Below are 14,137 nucleotides of genomic sequence, written 5' to 3'. Positions count from 1 at the left end.
GACCACCATAGCTCGAAGAATATGCAAATTGAAGTACTAATGGGCTAATTTCTCTATTTCTGGTTTTTCTGTGCATCCTTGTCTCAGTTTGTATTTTCGATATGGTTTTACGGGATGACCGTAAAAGTACCTAACAAATTTGGAGTTGAAATAAAAAATACAAAAAGACTCCAAATAACCAGTCATAATTTAATTGCTTAGTAGTGACATCTCTTGTCTGGGTAAGCGGTTAGTTCCGGAAGTGTGTTACGTCTCTCGATGAGAGCGAAACATAGATGTCGCTAGTGCTGCTGCTTAAGTAGCGTAGTAGAAGTAAGCAACCTGAGATATGGGTGCATAGGAGCAATTCGTGTCTGTACTCCTGTCCAGTGGTAGTGTAGGGGTATGGCACGCAGCACGGAATGCTGAGGACCTGGGTTTGATTCCCAGCGCTGGTCTCTTTTTCTGGTTTTTCTGTGCATCCATGTCTCAGTTTGTATTTTCAATCCTAATGGGCAGTCATATCGCGCGAAAAACATATAATAAAGGTTCTCAACTGGCAACCATGGGCTGACAACATCGTGAGAGTTGCGGCAACCGGTGAATGCAAGTTATCGTTCATTATCGTTTTCTAAGACATGATGATGATTCAAAAAGCAAGGTAACACAAGCAAGGACCACAACCGATTCCTTACAAAAATGACGTACCCACTCGATACACATCGCTTCTATAATATAAGTAGGACTATCGTTTAATTGCTCCAAAAGGTCAGCCGTCACTACATCCGCCCAGGGCTAGTGTCCACTTCCTGAAAATAAATGACGGTCCCGATTTTTCTGAGCCTCAATTTTCAGCCAATAAATTGAAGGAAGCAATCTTTCATTTTGATGGCGGGTTAACACCGTGGCCTTATTGAAAGGTAATTTTGAAAGGTGAAAGATTATTGTTAATATTTTTGGCACCATGGGTCCAGGAAAGCGTTGTCTCGGAGATAGATTTAGACGGAACTGACGAAGCATGTTTTGGAGAAATAACTGTAGGTATTACATTGTTGGAGTTGTTATTAAGCAGTGACCTACCTCATTAGTTTTAGTTTACTACTTTTTTTATTAAAATCAACACTTGATGAATTTTTACTAGTTTTCATAGATCCTTACCCTATTGCTGATAGTTATTTTTGCTGACTTTACTTGCATTAAACGAAACGAAATATTCGTACTAAGTTTTAAGTCCATGCCATTAACCGTTAAAGAGTTCCATCCTGCAAAGACGATCCTAGCCAAACCACCAAAATAACACTACTTAATTACTCTCATGTCACAAAACTTACTTAGATATGCCATTTTATGCTAAACTATCACTGTAAGGCTTGTATAACATTAAAGTGGTTTTTTTTTGGTGATATTTTTTATAAAATTCGCGAATTCGCGAAATTAATTCATAGGTGTCATTGCCACTCAAGGGAGATTTTTTCAAAATGGCCGCGCCACCTGGCGGTAAATTTTAAATATGGCGCCGCCACTCCAAGGGATAAGCATACCAAATTTAAGCTCATAGGTACCAAGAAGTGGTCGAAAAATGGTTTGGGAAAAACGAATATATCATACGAACGTTGCAAGTTAAAAGCTCGTAAAAACACCTGTTATTTTTTGCTTCACTCGTCCAAGGTCTCAAGTCCAGGATCATTACCTCCTACGACAGATTTTAACGCCTAGCCATAAAAACTAACGGCTGGATAACTCAGCGATTTGCCCTTTATGGACCCGCGTTAATCGTGTGCGAAGTCCCTTTACGATAGCTTTATTTTTAGCGCCGCCCAGAAATTAAGATGCTGGACATTAACAAAACAGTTATTAAGTTCGTCTAATGATGATAAAGTATAATCAGGGAGTCTCTGACCATGGTGCTTTAAATCCAAGGTTCAATTCTACTCGCATTTAACTGAGCTACTATTATTCTGCGACTTTTTTAAAATATGATCATTGTTTAATTTTATTTTTCTCATACAGATTATAATGTAATTTTCTATATATACGATATAATACAAAATTGACAGCGCATTGATAAATGTTTATCTAAGAGATTTCTAATGAATGTCAAAAATGGTTTAAAGGGCCCCGTACCAAGAGACAGCGGTATATTCAACACATCTTTGACTCAGTTTAGAAACGGGTTGGTTAACACAATCAAAGAGGAACCGTGGTAGTACAGCTAGCTATACCTGCACTGCATGCCTCTTGCGTGCCTCTTGCATTGGCTCATTGGGGGCTTGACGTCTCCTGCTGTTGAAGGTCAGCGTTAGAATAATTTTTGTTTTACTATACTTATTGTTGATTCTATTGTTAGTTTTATTTCGTTATTGTTTTTGTTTTTTTTCTCTATTTTCTAAAATCTTAGCAGTACACACTGTCAGTGTCAATTTAATATAATTCTCAGTGAGAGCTGTCGAGGAGGTAGATGAATGTTATTTATAAGAAGTTAGAACATAAGAACTATTATTGTACATCTATTTCTGTTTGTTCTCCAAATAAAACTATAAAACTAATACCGTCATGTCCGATACGCTGATTTAACGATTAAACTTAGAGGCTCAATAAATTATCTAAGTTCTTGTCGGGTGAGCGGTTAGTTCCAATGGAATGCAGAAAGTTTCTCGATGAGGGCTACGGTATAGATGTCGCTAGCGTCACTGCTTAAGTGACTAAAATAAGAAACAAACAAGCTGAGATATGTGGTGCATAGGGGAAATTCGTGTCTGTACCGTTGACCAGTAGTGGTGTAGCGGTATAGCACGCAGTACGGAATACCAAGTACCTGGGTTCGATTCCCAGTGCTGGTCTTATTTTTCTGGTTTTTCTGTGCGTTTTTACGGGATGTCCGTAAAGTAAAAATTTGGAATTAAAATAAAAAATACAAAAAGATTCCAAAAAAACAATCTTAAGTTCAAGTTGCTTGAAAATAGTATAAAACAAAAGTAGCTAAGTATGCGATTAGAATCGCACCTTGAATTGGCATTGGTCTCAAAAATACAATGTTTATTTTTATATTTTTTTTTTCATAAAATAGGCGAATTTAAGACACCTATTTGAAGGATTTTAGTTTTAGTTGCGTTTTAAATGTTTTATCCTATTTATAAGTTACCGGAATTATAGCTAACCATAGTTGCCACGGCGTTAAAAACTACGTTTTTCGTTGCCCATCACAATTATTTAAAATAAATAAATAATATCATGGGACACTTGACACCAATTGACCTAGTCCCAAACTAAGAAAAGCTTGTACTATGGATACTAGGCAACGGATAAACATACTTATAGAGATAAATACATACTTAAATACATATTAAACATCCAAGGCCCGAGAACAAACATTCGTATTATTCATACAAATATCTGCCCCGGCCGGGAATCGAACCCGGGACCTGAAGCTTTGCGATCAGGTTCTCTAAGCAATTGGTCGTCATATTTAAAAAAATGTAGTGTCTTCTGTCACCTGGCAGTGTTAGAATTAGGCGGATTAGTTATATAACGTTTATTTACGATGAAAGTCAAACAAAGGTCAAACGTTATTTTGCAAATATACACACGATCAATTAGTATTTTTTTTACAAAAATGTTAAAAAATGATTTAATAAACCTATCCCTCGAAATGGTTTTGGAATAAGACTACTTTGTAAAAAAGTGATCAATGCCAATTTAAAGGCCCATGGTCGAGACACCCTGTAGAAGAAATTAAGCGTAAGATGGTGTGAGAAATGTTCTGCGAGTTCATTTGAGGGCCGACTTTAGTTTCCTAATCATATTAATAAACAATTACTTCGCTCGTCCGCGACCTTACTATAACAACGTCAATGCAGGTGTTGCAGGTGGTAGGACCTTGTGCAAGGTCCGCCCGGATTGCTACCATCATCTTGCTCGCTAATCCTGCCGTGAAGCAGCAGTGCTTGCACTGTTGTGTTTCGGCGTGGAGAGTAAGACAGCCGGTGAAATTACTGGCACTTGAGGTATCCCATCTTAGGCCTCTAGGTTGGCAACGCATCTGCAATACCCCTGGTGTTTATGGGCGGTGGTGATCTCTTACCATCAGGAGACCCACTTGCTCGTTTGCCATCCAGTTGAATAAAAAAAAAAAAAAGCAACAAATGTGTAATCATGCTGCTCCTCCACCACCACACAGTAAGAACACAAAGTAGCTTTATCCCTAAAATTGGAGATTATCCGTCGAGAAGGCAACGAAGAAATACGCTAAAATAATCAGGCGGGTGCTACCTGTTGCGTCTACCTCACCAACACCTCATTTGTAAAAATTTGTTCTGCAGACATTTTTTACTGCTCTCGTGTTTAAGGAGATTTTTGTAAAATTATGACTCTTGTCTAATGTGTCTATTTCAACAATAATTATAATGAACTTGCTTAAACTCCCGGCTTCGCTTGCCTTAGAAATATTTTGACGAGAAATGTTTAATTTTATAACGTTAATTTACTTAAGTATTTCAAGTAAATCACCTGTGTAGCAGCGCACAGAATTGACTTAAGTAACTTTTGACTTATCTCTACTACTACATTACAAAAGATTATTTAGGTACCTAACTTTTACCTATGCAATCTAGAGTTGGCCCGAAAAAATGGTTACGGTTGCGCCATCTATTGCTTACAAGATTAACAAGTTATGCTTAAAACCGTGGTACCTATTTCGACATTCGAGGACAGCGCCCTCTATTATTGTTTAAAGTTGAAATACTATCAACGCATTTATTATCGGGATAGGCGTCAAAAATTCAAAATTCAAAAGATTTATTCAGTAAATATGCCGCAATGGGCACTTTTACACGTCATTTTTTTAAACTACCAGTGCTTTCGGAAAGACCATCATTGCCAAGAAGAATGCGCCGCAAGAAACTTGGCAGAAAGTCATTTTTTCATAGAAATATAATTACAAATAAAATACTTAAAAAACGATATTATACAATTAAAGAAAAAAAATACAAAAATAATAATAAAGAAATACAGGATGTATGGGTCCTTAGTTACATACTAAACACTAACTATATCTAAACTATATCTACGTTCAGTGGAAGTGTAGAATGCTTCCACCGTCATAAATTTTAAAATAATAATAACAATAATTTAGTTCTTAAATATACATTTCAGGTCAAGTAACCATTAAGCTTTTGGATTTCGAAGGCAAGTTCACGTCTGCCGCCCAAAGTTAGCTCACACGCACTCATGTCATGCTCTGAAAGCAGTGCCTCTAGTGTAGCGTTTTCACAAAACAGTCGTTTACTATTCGACGACGTAAATCGAGCGTTCGATCGTCGAATACGTAACTTTCGATCGTCGATACGTAACCCTCGATCGTCGATACGTTTCCTAAGAAATACAGTGAGTACGGTTCACTTTTCGAATAGAATAGCAACTCACTTCGACTGCGTAATGTTTGAGACGAACAATTGCGAGTGTGAGTTCCTACCGATTTTCACGTTCGCAATAGTTTGCGAGGAGCTCGCTAACGCTGCGTAATTTTAAAGTAAAGTTGTCACTTGCCTTATGACTGCTGTCATAATTCATATCCTGTGAAAAAAGTGATGTGGAGAATAGGAAGAAGAAATTACTTTCCATTTAGAACGATCTAACACCATTCCTGAACAAATAATACATATACACGCGCTCACGCAACCACAAGTACACACACACACACACGCAGTAGGATTTCATTTCTCATATGAAAGCAATGTGCGTCAAGTTAGCACGTACCTTGGTTATCCGAAATAATTGAGAATAGATCGGACAATCAAAAGTTCGGATAATCAAACCGTGTGTTTTTGTGCCCTTGCTATTGGAAGTCGAATTTTCGCACGGTAATTATAAATTGTTCAACTTCGCAAATACAACGGGAAGATATAAAATAATCTTCCCGTTGTATTTGCGCAGAAAAAAAATCTGTATGAGTACGTGTAGTAATGTTTTAAATTAAATATAAACTTAGTATAAAACGTAGGACAAACGTAGGAGAAACATGTCCCCACTGGTGTATAGGTACCTAGTACTTACCTCAGTAAAAGGAAATTCCAGAAAATAATAGGTACAAGTCATAATTCACGTAAGTACAACTAGTACAAGTAATATCTTATCTTACTTACAAACTTTCGCATATCGTATCAGAACAGACAGGGAAGCATAAAGTTCTTATTTCCTATGCCTAAAAGTAGATTTTTTACGGCAGAGAAGCTTCTGCACTTGTCCTATTACTTATTCTGTGCTTTTATCCCTATTGGGAGGGTGCGAAGTACTATTGGTAATGAAATCTATCGCAGCCCTCATGGTGGCCAAAAGTAGAAATAGTTCTGGCTCTGTCATCTGTCATACTCATATGAATCTGTCATTAACAAAGCAATTTGTATAGACATTAACTACCTAATTTTAGTAATAGATGTTTCTGTTATGATGCGAGCTTGAATTATTGAACACTGTCCCTATTTTGTTCTTAATTCCTTTACATCTCGGACATGTCCAGCAACAATTTTCCTTATGAATTGTTGAAATTTTATATTAAGTGATACTCACAAAACCGGTCTTTAAAATGATACTCATTTTGATCTGAAAACGATATTTCATTTATTACTAGCGATATAAGAACAATTATATCTCAGTAATTTTGTATTATAAATTGATACGTTATAGGATGGTTAAAGGTTTGATTTTGGTCACAATGTCGCGATGAAATTTCAAAACGTCAGAGCAACAAGCCAGAAAAGTCGCGGACGCTAGGTGGCGCTAATGTCGTGCACGCACAGCGAAAAGCAAAGAATGAATGGTGATCATTGGCCAAAACAACTTGAAGCAACTAGAGGTAGCTCTAAGTTGACGTACATAATTCCGTTGATCATTTTCTGAACGCAACTATTGCCGCGGCGAGCGTTCGATACTCGATTCGTACGAATTTTAAACGAAACATTCGCGTCTTCCGTTTGTCACTATTTCGATTGCGTGTGCTCGATCGACTCGAAGTAACGTAAATTAAAGATGGAGGCCATTGTACGTAACAAGACCAGCTGCTCTAATAATCTGTCATCTTCCAGGATAACAGGATCAAAGGAATTTGTGCCTCTGGGAGAGGCCAGGTTAATAAAGTGAAATTGACTTCTTATTGTATGTGACAAAATAGTAGCCGCAGAAAAAAAGTGATTATGATGTGTACGACCTTTGCTAAAGGACAAAATCATTGAATTGAAGATGATCAATTTTTATTTACTGCTGTACCTTACCACAAGTTGAAGATTTAGGATGTGGAAATTGTAGAAATGGAAGTTTCCTGCAACTGTTTGTTGGGTGAGGCTGAGACCAATGTTCGCAGCTTTGACTGGTAGGTAAGAATTTTGTTTATTTATTTACCAATCGTACTGTTGATGCATTTTTTTTCTCTCATATTTTCCTGTTCCATATCTGGCTTAAAACTAAATATTGCGACTAATGCTATCAATAGTTCTCGAGAATTCAATAATATCTCAATTTTACACACTATGTTTTGTTGACAAACAGATTTCGAAAAACGGTTCTTTATCTCTTGAAAAGATGGTAATATAAATTTACATAATATTGTCCGTTGCCTGCGACTTGGTCTACCTCGAACTCGTTTATCGCTCCTTGATAAAAACTATCCTTTTTCCCTCTTTACTAATCCTATCTATACCATAAGGGCACACGGGACCCGTGCCCATCAGTGCCCCCAGCCAATGGGACACCCAAAAGGTCAAAAAACGGAGAAAAAATGTTTTTAAGTAAAACTTTCTTTAATTTTCAAAAGCGCCCCAAGTTCTTGTGTGCTCCAGGCCAGGGCCTCCGCACGGCCCTGATAGGTACATACTGTTTATCTCTGTACAACATTTCATTTTTATTGGTTCAGCAGGAACAGACAGATAGACAGCCACTTTCGCATTTATAACATTAAATAATAGTATGGAATTATGAACTTGCCTTTACACATAGCTTCGCTCATGTAACCATTATTTTTGACAGACTAACTGCAATTCAGGAATGCAATTTGTTTTTTCATTTGAATGGTTGGCAAACGAGCAAGTGGGCCTCCTGATAGTAAGAGATCACCACCGCCCTAAAATCCTAAGAGGCCGAAGATAAAATACTCAAGTGCCAGTAATTCCACTGGCTGTCTTACTCTCCACCCCGAAACACAACAGCGCAAGCACTGCTGCTTCACAGCAGGATTAGCAAGCAAGATGGTGGTAGCAATCCGGGCGGACCTTGCACAAGGTCCTACCACCTGCAAAAATTAAATTATAGACTCAGTCAGTGACTGCCTATCTAATATTGTCAATTGATATTTTCTTAGGAGGAGACTGCATGGATCTGGATCATCACCAAAAACAGAAGGGGTCCAACTGTTGAATGAAGATTGTAAAACAACACAATTTTCCCGACATTACTGGTCTACCTAGTGGGAGGGCTGCAGTATCTTCCAGTTTGTGGTTGCCATCTGTTCTTCAAATCCTTTCATATGTATTATATTCTATTTACAAAGCTACACAAGATGTCTGCCCTGTGCTCAACTTCTAATCTTATTATACAAATTATCCTTGTTAATATACAATTGCCTAAAGCAGAAAGAATATATTAGTGTGCACAAATTTGTTTATTATTGTTTTTTACAAGCTTTAGGTTTTTAACTTACTTTAAACACAAGTTGTTTTAAAAATCTGTAAGTCTAATTTTCCCATTTCTTAAGTTTATTTGTTTGTAATTAGTTAAGGTAGTTTGTTTTAAACTAGTTTTCACCTGTGATTTTGTCTGACCAGAATTTGTTTATCACTCTTGCACGGGTAATGTGTATTTTCCAGGATAAAAATCTGATTCCCCGGGACTCGAACTATCTTAAATTAATCATTCAGTTCAAGCGTGAAGAGTTAACAAAAAGACAGAGACACTTTCGCATTTATAATATAAGTATGGATTACGTTTCTGACAAAAACTTAAATTTGATAAGTGTAATAAAAACTGATTTTATGCCTTCAAGTTTCTTTAAAATCTTAAACTTGTTTTTTTTATTTACCCCCTCAAAGCTTCATCATATATCTTCCAAGAAAATCAATGTTTTGTGTAATATTGTACTTAGTTTTTTGTTCAATGGAAGTATTGTTTTTTTTTGCACTTGTTTCTTTACAAGGGGTGAAAATGGTGGAAAGAATGAAAGAAGTGGTAGTAATTAGTAAAGAATCTTAATACTTCTATTGAAGTATTAGTAAAGGAACTTATTATAAGTCTGTAACACTGATTAGTTGCACTTGCAACAACAACTTTGCAGTTTAAATGAAATAATAATAATAATAATACAGCAATTTTAATAATTATCTATTTAAAAAATTTATTTATCTAAAAAAATTATATTTGAAAAGATAAATTTCATTAAAATTTCATGACTAAACCCAGTGGTTGAAATTTCAAGATTTAATCCCTACTCCATGGGAATATTGGGATAAAAAGTAGCCAATAAAACTAATTAGATAGTCTACTGTCCATAATAAAGTATGTAAGTAGGTAAATAATTATTCAAGTTAACTGTTATTCTGCAGTTCAAATCGCTTCTATCATCCAGCACCAAATCACATTTAATAAATTATTTTAAAGTTAAATAAATTTCATGACTAAACCCAGTGGTTGAAACTTCAAGATTTAATCCTTACTCCATGGGAATATTGGGATAAAAAGTAGCCTATAAAAATAATTAGGTAGTTTACTGTCCATAATAAAGTATGTAAGTAGGTAAATAATTATTCAAGTTAACTGTTATTCTGTAGTTGAAATCGCTTCTATCATCCAGCACCAAATCACATTTCATACATGGAAAATCGAAAAATAAAATGAAATCTGATGTCATTACATAGGCAACATATATTCTTGTGTGTGTGAACTCAACTCTGGTGGCACTACCTATATCACAGGTGTGTTCAGTCCTTAGAGACTGATAGGCTCGAGTTTTAAAAATTCCTCCGTCGCTCGCTCCGGAAATGCTGTCCCAGAAACCTGGTTCAATATATCTTTTTTATAGACATGGAATGTAAATAAAACAAAGAAGGCAAGATTTCAAACAAATTTTAATCTAAGCATCACTGGTAAGTAAATGTAAATATTCAATAACATCTCTTCAGCAGCAGCCTTACCCATTGCGAGGCCCCGGGCAGCAGGTCTATATAGTTAAAAAAATCTATATTTTTTTTAATTAGCTTAAGTTGTTGCGCGAGGCCCCTGCGCGATTGCCCTGTTCGCCACTCCCTAAGGCCGCCGCTGCATCTCTTTTCAATTTCTCAGTGCATTTCTTAGTCCTTGTGAGGTTTACAGTATCTTGAGAATAGGTGAGCATTTCAATTTATCTGAAAAAAAAAATTGTTGAATTGACAACTTTTACTTGTTAATCTAGAAGGAATGCCTGATTGATTAACATATTGTGTTACTCTTGAGTTCCATGATAGTAGAAAATGTTAATATGAAATTTGTATTATCTATACCTATAAATAAAAATGATTTTATATTATTAAGTATGTTTATCCGTTGCCTAGTATCCATAGTCAATGCTTAGTTTGGGCGAGGATGAGTAAATAAATATGGTCCTAACATGATGTGTTCTTATGAATTACAAAAACACAAGCAAGAATACTGATTGCAAATTCTACAGATTTCTAAAAGCATGGTGGCAAAAGAAAATAATAATGAAATAAGTGTATAATTGCCATAAGAAGAAATTCATGGGTTATGGCACAAAACCTCATTTCTGAAACAAGCAAGTTAATTTTTAACTGAAAACTATTACAATAATTGAAATCATCATCCAGAATTGTCTAACAAATATCATGAGATTTCAGTGAAATTATTAGGTAAAGTCGCACAATTTGTATCATGACTCAGGGTGGAACCTTTGTGCTACTAATGTCATGTTGACATCTCATACTTTTGTCAAGAAAATCATAGTGAAATTGATTATAAAAAGGTTCCACCCTGGGTCATGATTCAATTTGTTTGACCATACAATGTTTACTTACTTCTCACTTGACAGTTGTGACACAATATGTTAATTAAAGTCCAAGCCCATAGTTTGTGCATGGTATCAATAGTGAACAATGTATTCTATCTGGAAAAATCGGATCTCAATTTAAAAAACGATGCCACCTGAAGTGTCAACCAATTGTATTTGAATGACATTTTCAAACCATTAGTATGAAACTTTATTCTTTGTCGTTTCGCTCTTGGCAGACCAGGCGTAGGCATATTGATGCGTCCGCGTCATGGGTAGAGGCGGACAGCTCTTCGTACGATCTCCTACCATATCTCTCTGTTGGCAAACTGTCTTTTTGGTTTTCTACAGTGGCCTTCACTTGGTCAGTCCAGAGGTGACCTGACGTGCAACCTGATTCCTTCCACTCCTCCCTGCACGACCAGCTGTTCTATGGAGTCGCCATCCATTCCGCCTGAAGAAGTTCCAAGTACTGCAGTATGTGCTGTATACTAAACTATGGTCTATAACTATGGAGTATGGGCACTTTGGTGCGAAATTCCGTCCATGATATCACAAGCATCTTCCTCCAGCTTCACATCTATGGAGCATCCACTTTACAACGATGACAGCGCGACCAAATAATATATGTAATAACATTTAAGTTTTTTCTTGAACTGAGACGATGTAAATTAGGGCGGTGTCAGTCTGACATTTGTTTTGTAGTTAGGTAGGGTTGCCAGATCGAATGACCCTATTATCGATAAAAATAACGATTTATCGGGATTTTGGTACTTTGGACGGGAGAAACAATAATAAATTCAAATATAAGTAAGTATATTAAAAACAAAACCATTTAACATTTTGTCTGCTGCGAGAGAAATCCCACCAATATTATAAATGTGAAAGTTTGTAAGTCGGTTTGTTTGTTACCTCGTCACGTCTAAACCGCTGAACCGATTAAGATTAAATTCGGAATACAAATAGTTTGAGTCTTCGGAAAAGAACATGGGATACATTTAATGTCGAAAATTGCATAATTTCCGCGGGATGGTGCTAAACAAATTCTACACAGACGGAGTCGCGGACAACAGCTAGTGTTTACATAAATAAATAAATAAATAAATCAGAAAACGGTTTTCTTGTTACCTACGTCATTTATTTTTTACTCGAATATCGTGTTACTGTTCATATAAGTATGTATATTACATTTTTGTCCCTTTTCACCATTTACCCGCTATCATGGCAAGATCAAATAATTCTTAAATAAAGTATTTTTTTCACATTTACTACAACCAGGAAAACAATCAGTAAAAAAATGCTTAAAAAAAACCGTGATTTTTAAAATTCTTTGCATCACGGCTGTTACTGGGTGTTAGGTACTATGCCAAGAAAAGGGATTTGATGTCATTCAGTGCAAGCATTTGGAACTTAAAATTATTGTTTTATAAAATGAAGTTGTTGTTGTTGTAGGTGTTGTGGTTGTTGTTAGTAGTTGTTATTTCTGGTGTACAATAAAGAGTCTTTGTATTGTATTGTATTATATTATATTGTTTTTATGATTTTTTTGACTTTGTTGGGAGTCGGGAGGACATACTAAAATTCGGGAGAATCCCGCGAAACCTGAAACATCTGGCATCCCCATTCGTTTTGATTAGTCGAGTCGATCGGGTTTACGTTAACTTTACGATTCGCGGACGAAATAGTTTACGTTAATTTGACAAGCAGACCTACACTCGCAAAAGTTGTTGCGCAAACGTGCCGCTAGAGGCGCTGTTCGTGTTTCCATACAAATTAAGATTTTAACGCAAACGCGATCGAGACGTATTTTGTGACCGAAAAAATACACTAAGGGCACAGCGTACGAGGGACAAAATTATACTTACAGTCCCCGTCGGCAGTAGGGTGAAAAGCTTATCACAAACAGCAAACAGTGATGTAATGACCGGCGGTTATCTAACACTTTAGTGTGAATTTTTCGTAACAATAGTAAATCCAATAGCCGACCGCAAGATTCTTCAACGAATTTTAAAAAATTTTTTAGAAAAAAAAGATCGGATTTAAATAAAACAGATCGCCATATTTTTCAATTTTTCATTCGTGAACCTATGACAACAAATATTATTCGTTTAAATTTTTGTACCTACTTAGTTGCAGTCATATCGGATTTATGCTTGTAACTAAACATACCTCTATCTTCCACCACGGTAGGGTAATCCTTTGGTTCAATTTCAAGCCTCCAACAGCGCACGGATTTACGACCCGCCACATCCTCAATATTGCGATACAAAGCCGGTGGAGCCGAAGCCAATGATATACCCATTAAACATTTATTAACTGGTTATGAAATAACTCGTCTTATGACATTTTAATAACTAATACTGTCTCGAAGAACTGCACCGTCCATACGGTTTTACTTTTATTTATAAACAATACTGAAAAAAATGAAGACGAGAAAGTAAATTCTTCTCCTACTTCGTTTAAAGAAGAGATAAACAGTTTTAAGCAGATTTTGACAGATAAACTGGATACACGCCGCACTAGTCTGTACACGACTTGTCATTTTGTTACTTTTGTTACTTGTACTTTTCAACAAACCATGCCATAGCAAAACCGTTACACAAATGTGAAACACGCATTCAACTAAACATTCATCCCCTGTCATATTTTTGACTGAATGAGAATTCTAACTCCTGCCTACTAATGGCTACTAACTATATAGTTATTTCAAGTCAACATCATCTTTCCAGGACAGTAAAAGGTATCAGATTTCATGAGTACGTAGCTCATGGTAATAATAGTGTAACTTACAAGCGGGATTTAGAAACTCCCAGTTCAGGTTTCTACTGCCTCCCTAACGCTAGTTAAAGTTAGTTTGTTTACTTGAAAAGTTTAACTTAAATTCAAGCCTTCACTAACGAATACGGCCTGCTGGGCTACTACGAAACTCGAAACTCGAAGTTCGTGTCGTGCAGTCCCTCTCGCTCTCGTATTAAATAGTATTTTATCTTACAAAAGAGAGCAATTAGAGCAATTTAAATTTGAAGACGCGTGAATCTTAAGATATTTTTAAGGAAACAGATGTCCTAACCTGCCGTCGCTTTATGTTTTTGAAATTATCATGTATGTTAGGAAGAACATAGTGATTTTCCCACTAAC

The 14,137-nt window shown here is 36.2% G+C and overlaps 2 long non-coding RNA genes across 3 annotated transcripts; one reads left to right on the top strand and one right to left on the bottom strand.

Annotated features, from left to right (window-relative positions):
- The first annotated feature begins 7,108 nt into the window (after window positions 1–7,108).
- Window positions 7,109–9,025, top strand: LOC141428840 (uncharacterized). Its single transcript, XR_012451471.1, has 2 exons — window positions 7,109–7,342; window positions 8,327–9,025. It is a non-coding gene; the product is annotated as an uncharacterized lncRNA (long non-coding RNA).
- Window positions 9,026–10,067: 1,042 nt separating this feature from the next.
- LOC141428839 (uncharacterized) lies at window positions 10,068–12,299 on the bottom strand. 2 transcript variants are annotated; one of them, XR_012451470.1, is made up of 3 exons: window positions 11,196–12,260; window positions 11,028–11,116; window positions 10,068–10,361 (listed from the first exon to the last, which is right to left on the bottom strand). It is a non-coding gene; the product is annotated as an uncharacterized lncRNA (long non-coding RNA). The 2 variants fall into 2 exon arrangements; XR_012451469.1 differs by having other exon boundaries at window positions 11,028–12,299.
- Between the last annotated feature and the right edge of the window lie 1,838 nt (window positions 12,300–14,137).

The sequence above is a fragment of the Choristoneura fumiferana genome, chromosome 6 (assembly GCF_025370935.1).
Source record: "Choristoneura fumiferana chromosome 6, NRCan_CFum_1, whole genome shotgun sequence".
Lineage (NCBI taxonomy): Eukaryota > Metazoa > Arthropoda > Insecta > Lepidoptera > Tortricidae > Choristoneura > Choristoneura fumiferana.
The sequence above is the reverse complement of the archived record's forward strand: the minus strand, read 5'-3'. Positions and strand labels throughout refer to the sequence as shown.